Source organism: Tursiops truncatus, chromosome 2 (genome assembly GCF_011762595.2).
Source record: "Tursiops truncatus isolate mTurTru1 chromosome 2, mTurTru1.mat.Y, whole genome shotgun sequence".
In the NCBI taxonomy this organism is placed as follows: domain Eukaryota; kingdom Metazoa; phylum Chordata; class Mammalia; order Artiodactyla; family Delphinidae; genus Tursiops; species Tursiops truncatus.
The window spans coordinates 44204584-44209336 of NC_047035.1; the positions used below are offsets into that span (position 1 = coordinate 44204584).

General features: G+C 49.8%; 1 long non-coding RNA gene across 1 annotated transcript; it reads left to right on the forward strand.

Annotated features, from left to right (window-relative positions):
- The first annotated feature begins 2592 nt into the window (after positions 1–2592).
- Positions 2593–4272, forward strand: LOC141277832 (uncharacterized). Its single transcript, XR_012329689.1, has 3 exons — positions 2593–2695; positions 2809–2875; positions 3993–4272. It is a non-coding gene; the product is annotated as an uncharacterized lncRNA (long non-coding RNA).
- Positions 4273–4753: the final 481 nt, after the last annotated feature.

Here is a 4753-nt window from a genome sequence, read left to right on the forward strand (position 1 = left end):
GGACCTGCAGAACCTCTTTTTGTGGGTGATTTTTAAATATACTGAGCTGGACATTCCAGTTTTAGCCAGGCATTGGTTAAAAGAGTTAGATGGTATGATGCTCAGACTCATCTTCTGATCAATGTCCCGAGAGGCATAGAAGGAGAAATGAAAGGCCTTAGAGGGGCCTGCCAACCAGCTACCTGAAATGGACAAACCATCTGATACTTAAGATCCTATCATAGTTTTAGATCATTGGTTTTACTGATTTGCAAAGTGATCGAAAGCATTCTAGCCACGTGCAACCAAATACCACCAAAAATAAACAAACAAAACTAAATTGTGAGGGAAAGGAGGGAAGGACATAGCCTTCTTAAGCAGAGGTGTTCCAATGTCGTAGCCAATTCTTGGTTGAATCTTAGGAATGGACAGTGTCTCGAGCTCACTCACGTTTCATGACCAACTGGTAGTTGGCACTGAAAAACTTTTCAGGGCTGTGTGAATTGTGCGACTGATTGTCCTAGATGCACTACTTTATTTAAAAAATAATGTTCATAAGGAGTCAATATGTAGTTTAAGAGACAATCAGTGTGTGTCTTATATAAATGGTACATCTGTGGTTTTTAATCTGTGCTAGACTTCAAAACTGTGATCTGCTGTTATTGTATGCAAACTTGAACTCCACCTCTGCAGGGGTTCTTCTGTGATTAAATAGGTTATAATTATAAGTAAATTCAGAGCAACTGAGTACTTATCTAAAAAGATTACCTTTGGCTGGAGGTGAGCTGCACTGAAACTTTACAACAAAATGTCTCTGGACAAGGAGAGTGAGAGGAGAGAAACAAAAGGACACTAACTCATCTGTAATTTGCTGTTGGTAAGCCTAGCAGTAAAGAGACATTGGTCAATTGCTCTGACCCTGATGAATTTATAAACTGAGATCATCGTTGTTTATGCTTGCAGATGTTAACTGGAAAAGTTATATACGCAGAAACCTTTCTTCCTGGATTTGGCAAATATGTATAATTATATTAAAATGGTTCTAGCACAGCATTGGGTCCAGTTTAATTTTATACCACCATTTATGAACGAGAAGCCCACATTCAGCCACTCCTTCCCAGAACGTGTTTTTCTTCGGTCAGAGAGGGAATTAGCAAACTTTATTTTTAAAAAATGTTGAGGGGGGCCTCATCTATGAATGAACAAGATATGAATGACCGGTATGTCAACTTTTTGTGACTTTCATTAGTACTGCTCCGAAATTGAGTATAGAGAGCCTAATAATCAAAAGCTCTCCTTGCTTTTCCCTCCCTACCAGATAACCCTAACAATTTCTTAGGCACTTTACTAGCATGTCTTAACACAGATCAATTTTTTAAGCGAGAAGGGGCGAACTGTAGTACCTCAGAGAAAATGTGAATGACAAGAATTCCTTGTTTCTATTCTCTTATTTGATTAAGGGTTTTTTTTTTAAACTTCCAAAAATATATGAGGTAAACATGAGAGGGAATGTAATCAGAATCTGAAAGCAATTCAGGCAGAAATGATTTCTGAACAAAAGAGTTTCAGAAAAGTTTTAAAACCTATAATTTCAGTAGTTGAACATAAGGCACCCTGGTCAGGTTTTTTTTATTGTTTTTTTGTTTTTTTTAGAAAGCGCTGAGGGGAAAAAAAAAATAGGTCTCTTCTCAGTTGTACCTGCATTTTGTAAACCAATCACCAGAAAAGACAAAATGGGCCAATGATTATGGTGCTTCTCAGGTAAAAGCAATATTTAATTTCATTTTAAACTCCTTATGCTCTTAAGTCTGACCAAAATTAAGCGATTCTTGATTGTAACTTTTGAAATGAATGTTAGCAGTTGCAACCATTTTGTCTTCTGGCTGATTTCCCCCTCCCTGGCTGCTGCACAGGCTGTCTTGAGCCCTACATGAGATCTTGTCTAATAATTGTTTTTGTTTTGCTGCTAAAGGAAATGAGGAAATGGAATAGTTTACAGTCAACAACTGAGGCACAACTTGATGGCAAGATTTTCTAGTACCTACTGATAATATTCACCCTACCGTAGTTTACAACTGGAATGAGATTGGGGCTGGGGGTGGAGGGTTTAGAGAGAGTTAGAGAAGGAACGTACATGAATCTTTGCTTTATAGCTGTCCAGATACTGGGTCTCATGCAAGGAAAACAGATCCTCAATAATTTCTCACACGGCCTTCAGTTTTCAGGATGCCCCACAAAGGAACAGGAAAGATTACCCTCTCTGTAAAAACAATAACAACAACCACAAACAGCGGACTACTCAGCAAATCGCGCGGTTAGGTTTCTCTCCCCGTACTTTAAAAAAGGAGGACGTCAGAAAAAGGCGCCAAGCCCCCTCTGAAACTAATTTTTCCACCCCCTTTGCACAACTTCGTTTAACAGACCACGGAGTTGAATCCCTTTGAATTGACGGCGAAGTAGAAATGAATTCCCCCTGACCGCAGGCAACGGAGGGAGGGCAAGGGAGGCGGGGAGCTAGCGCGGGCTCCCACGTCCAGAGAGTTCCGGTCACCGCGCCCTGCCAAGACCCGGCTTTATGAAGTTTAGTCCAATAATCGTCATTACTTGGTACTGAAATGACGCCACCCTCCAAAGGCGTCGGGGAGCGATTTCAACTGCTTGCTGGCGATCAACAAAGACTTGAATGTTGATGTAACCTTCGTTTTGAGGGGTGCAGGTGAGGGTGGGGTAGTTTGCTTTACAGAGCTCTGTTGTCCCAAACCTTTATCTTTCCCACAAAGATTCTGGGCCCTTTGTATTTCACCTCGGGAGTGTTTCGTCCCTTCACAGATAAGAAGAGAAATCCAATCAAGTCAATTAAGTTCCGGCTTTCGAAACCTCGGAGTTTGAGATCATGGTCAGTTTCCTCAACTCCTCTCCCACTCGCTTCCCTCTAATCTCACCCTTCCTGCGGCTCTCCACTCCCTCAGCCCCGGAGGCCCCGGGCGGCACTGCGAGGACGTGGCGCCCGGGAACAGCCTGTGCTCCCCGCCGAATCCACGGCGGGCTTTCAGAGCTGTGTTTTCTAAATCTCGACTGCCCGATCGGAGCTAGCCGGGAACGGCACTCCCATCTCTGCCCCGGGGGGCCCGAGGCCCAAGTGGCTCTCTAGCTGGCGCCGCCTTCTGGGCTCCACTCGGCCCTGCGGGCCGGGAAGGGGCGGCCTTGAGGCGCTCGTCCGCCAGCTTCTCCTCTCTCTGGTCCGGCTCCGGCTCTGGTCGGAACCTCGGCTGAGCCGCAGCCCCCATCACGGCCCGGTCCTCAGTCTCCCTCGCGGGCTCCGGGCGCTGTGGGCCCCGGCGAGGCCCGCGCGCCGCCAGCCCAGGGAGGAGCACGGCCTCCTCGAGCCCTGAAGTCAGGCTTCGGCGTCAGCCGTGGTCCTGGGCACCCGTGGCCGGATGACTTCACGGCCTGGCCGAGTTCGGGGGCCGGGCTGGCTCCAGGTGCGCGTGCGTGCCCCGGCCAGGAGGCGAACGCCCTGAGCTGGAGGGAAGGGAAGCCGAGACCGAAGGAGAGGATGGCGACGTGGCCCTGCCGGGCCCGGGAGAGGGGGCCGGGGGAGAGATGCGGGCCCGACGGGGCCCGCGGCCTCTTGCCTTCCTCTCTCCCCGGGAGGAAGCGCCGCAGACGGCTGGGTGTCATACTGGCGGTAAAGGGCGAGGCCGCCGCCGCCGCCACAGCGGGAACTCCCGCCGCGCCTTTGGCCTCCGGTGTCCGGCGAAGACGTGGCGCCGACGAGGGGGTCCAGCTGGGCCTGCCTTGGGCCCCAGGAATCCTCCAGGGAAGTCTGGGGCTTCTGCTAGTAGGGCTGGGGGAGCTGTGCTCGGTGTTCTGCCCTCCCTGGGGCTCCTGGGCTCTGAGCTGAGCCTTTCAGGGGGGGAGCCTGCGGGACTCTGTTACCCTTGGCTCATCCCTTTTCTCCGACGCCTCTAGATTTCGTCTTTAAACTGGGTGCCCTGACTTTTCCTTTTCAGAACCGGCGCAGCACTCAACCGCCCTGAAGGCCAGAGGCCAGTTCTGGAAGGGGAAGGCCGTGCCTTTGGAGTCCCGGACAGCGCCGAGCGGCCCGTTCCGGTTACCTGCAGGGCAGGGCCGCAGTCCTGCGCCCGCCTCCACTTAACCAGAGGGCGCTCGGGCGGCCAGTCCCGGCGCGCTCACCACATGTTTGAACCCGCGTCTAACACTAGCTGAAAACCTCGCTGTTGTTACCCGGACAAAGCTGTAACCCAAAACCAGGAGTGCCAGTGTGAGGTGGTGGTTTATTGATACACAGACGTGTTTTAATCATACAAAAGAGAAACACAAAGGAGTCGGGCAGGAGACAGGCGCATCCCACACAAATGGAAGCTGACGTCTTAGAAAACGACCAAAATGCGAAGATGCAGGGTCGGGTTCTGCCATGACCTCTGCCTTCTTCACGCCTTCCTTCAAAACCTTATCTCTTTCCCTTTCGTACCACAAAAGGGTTCACGCCCCATTTACGCATCTGCATGCCCAGATCTGCGACCAGTGTCTTGAACACTTCTTTTCCTCTTCTCAACGGCCAGAACCCTGTAAGCGCAGCGTGCCCTGATAAAACCTGATCCCCCAGTCGCTCCATTTCTGCCCTTGGGTTAGCATGATACAAAAAACGGGGAGCCCCTGGCACTTTCCCCTGGGATGAAGAGAGCAAAACTCCAAACAAAACCCACCCCGATGTTTTTCCGTATTAGGCTCTGAAACTGCACAGATTATG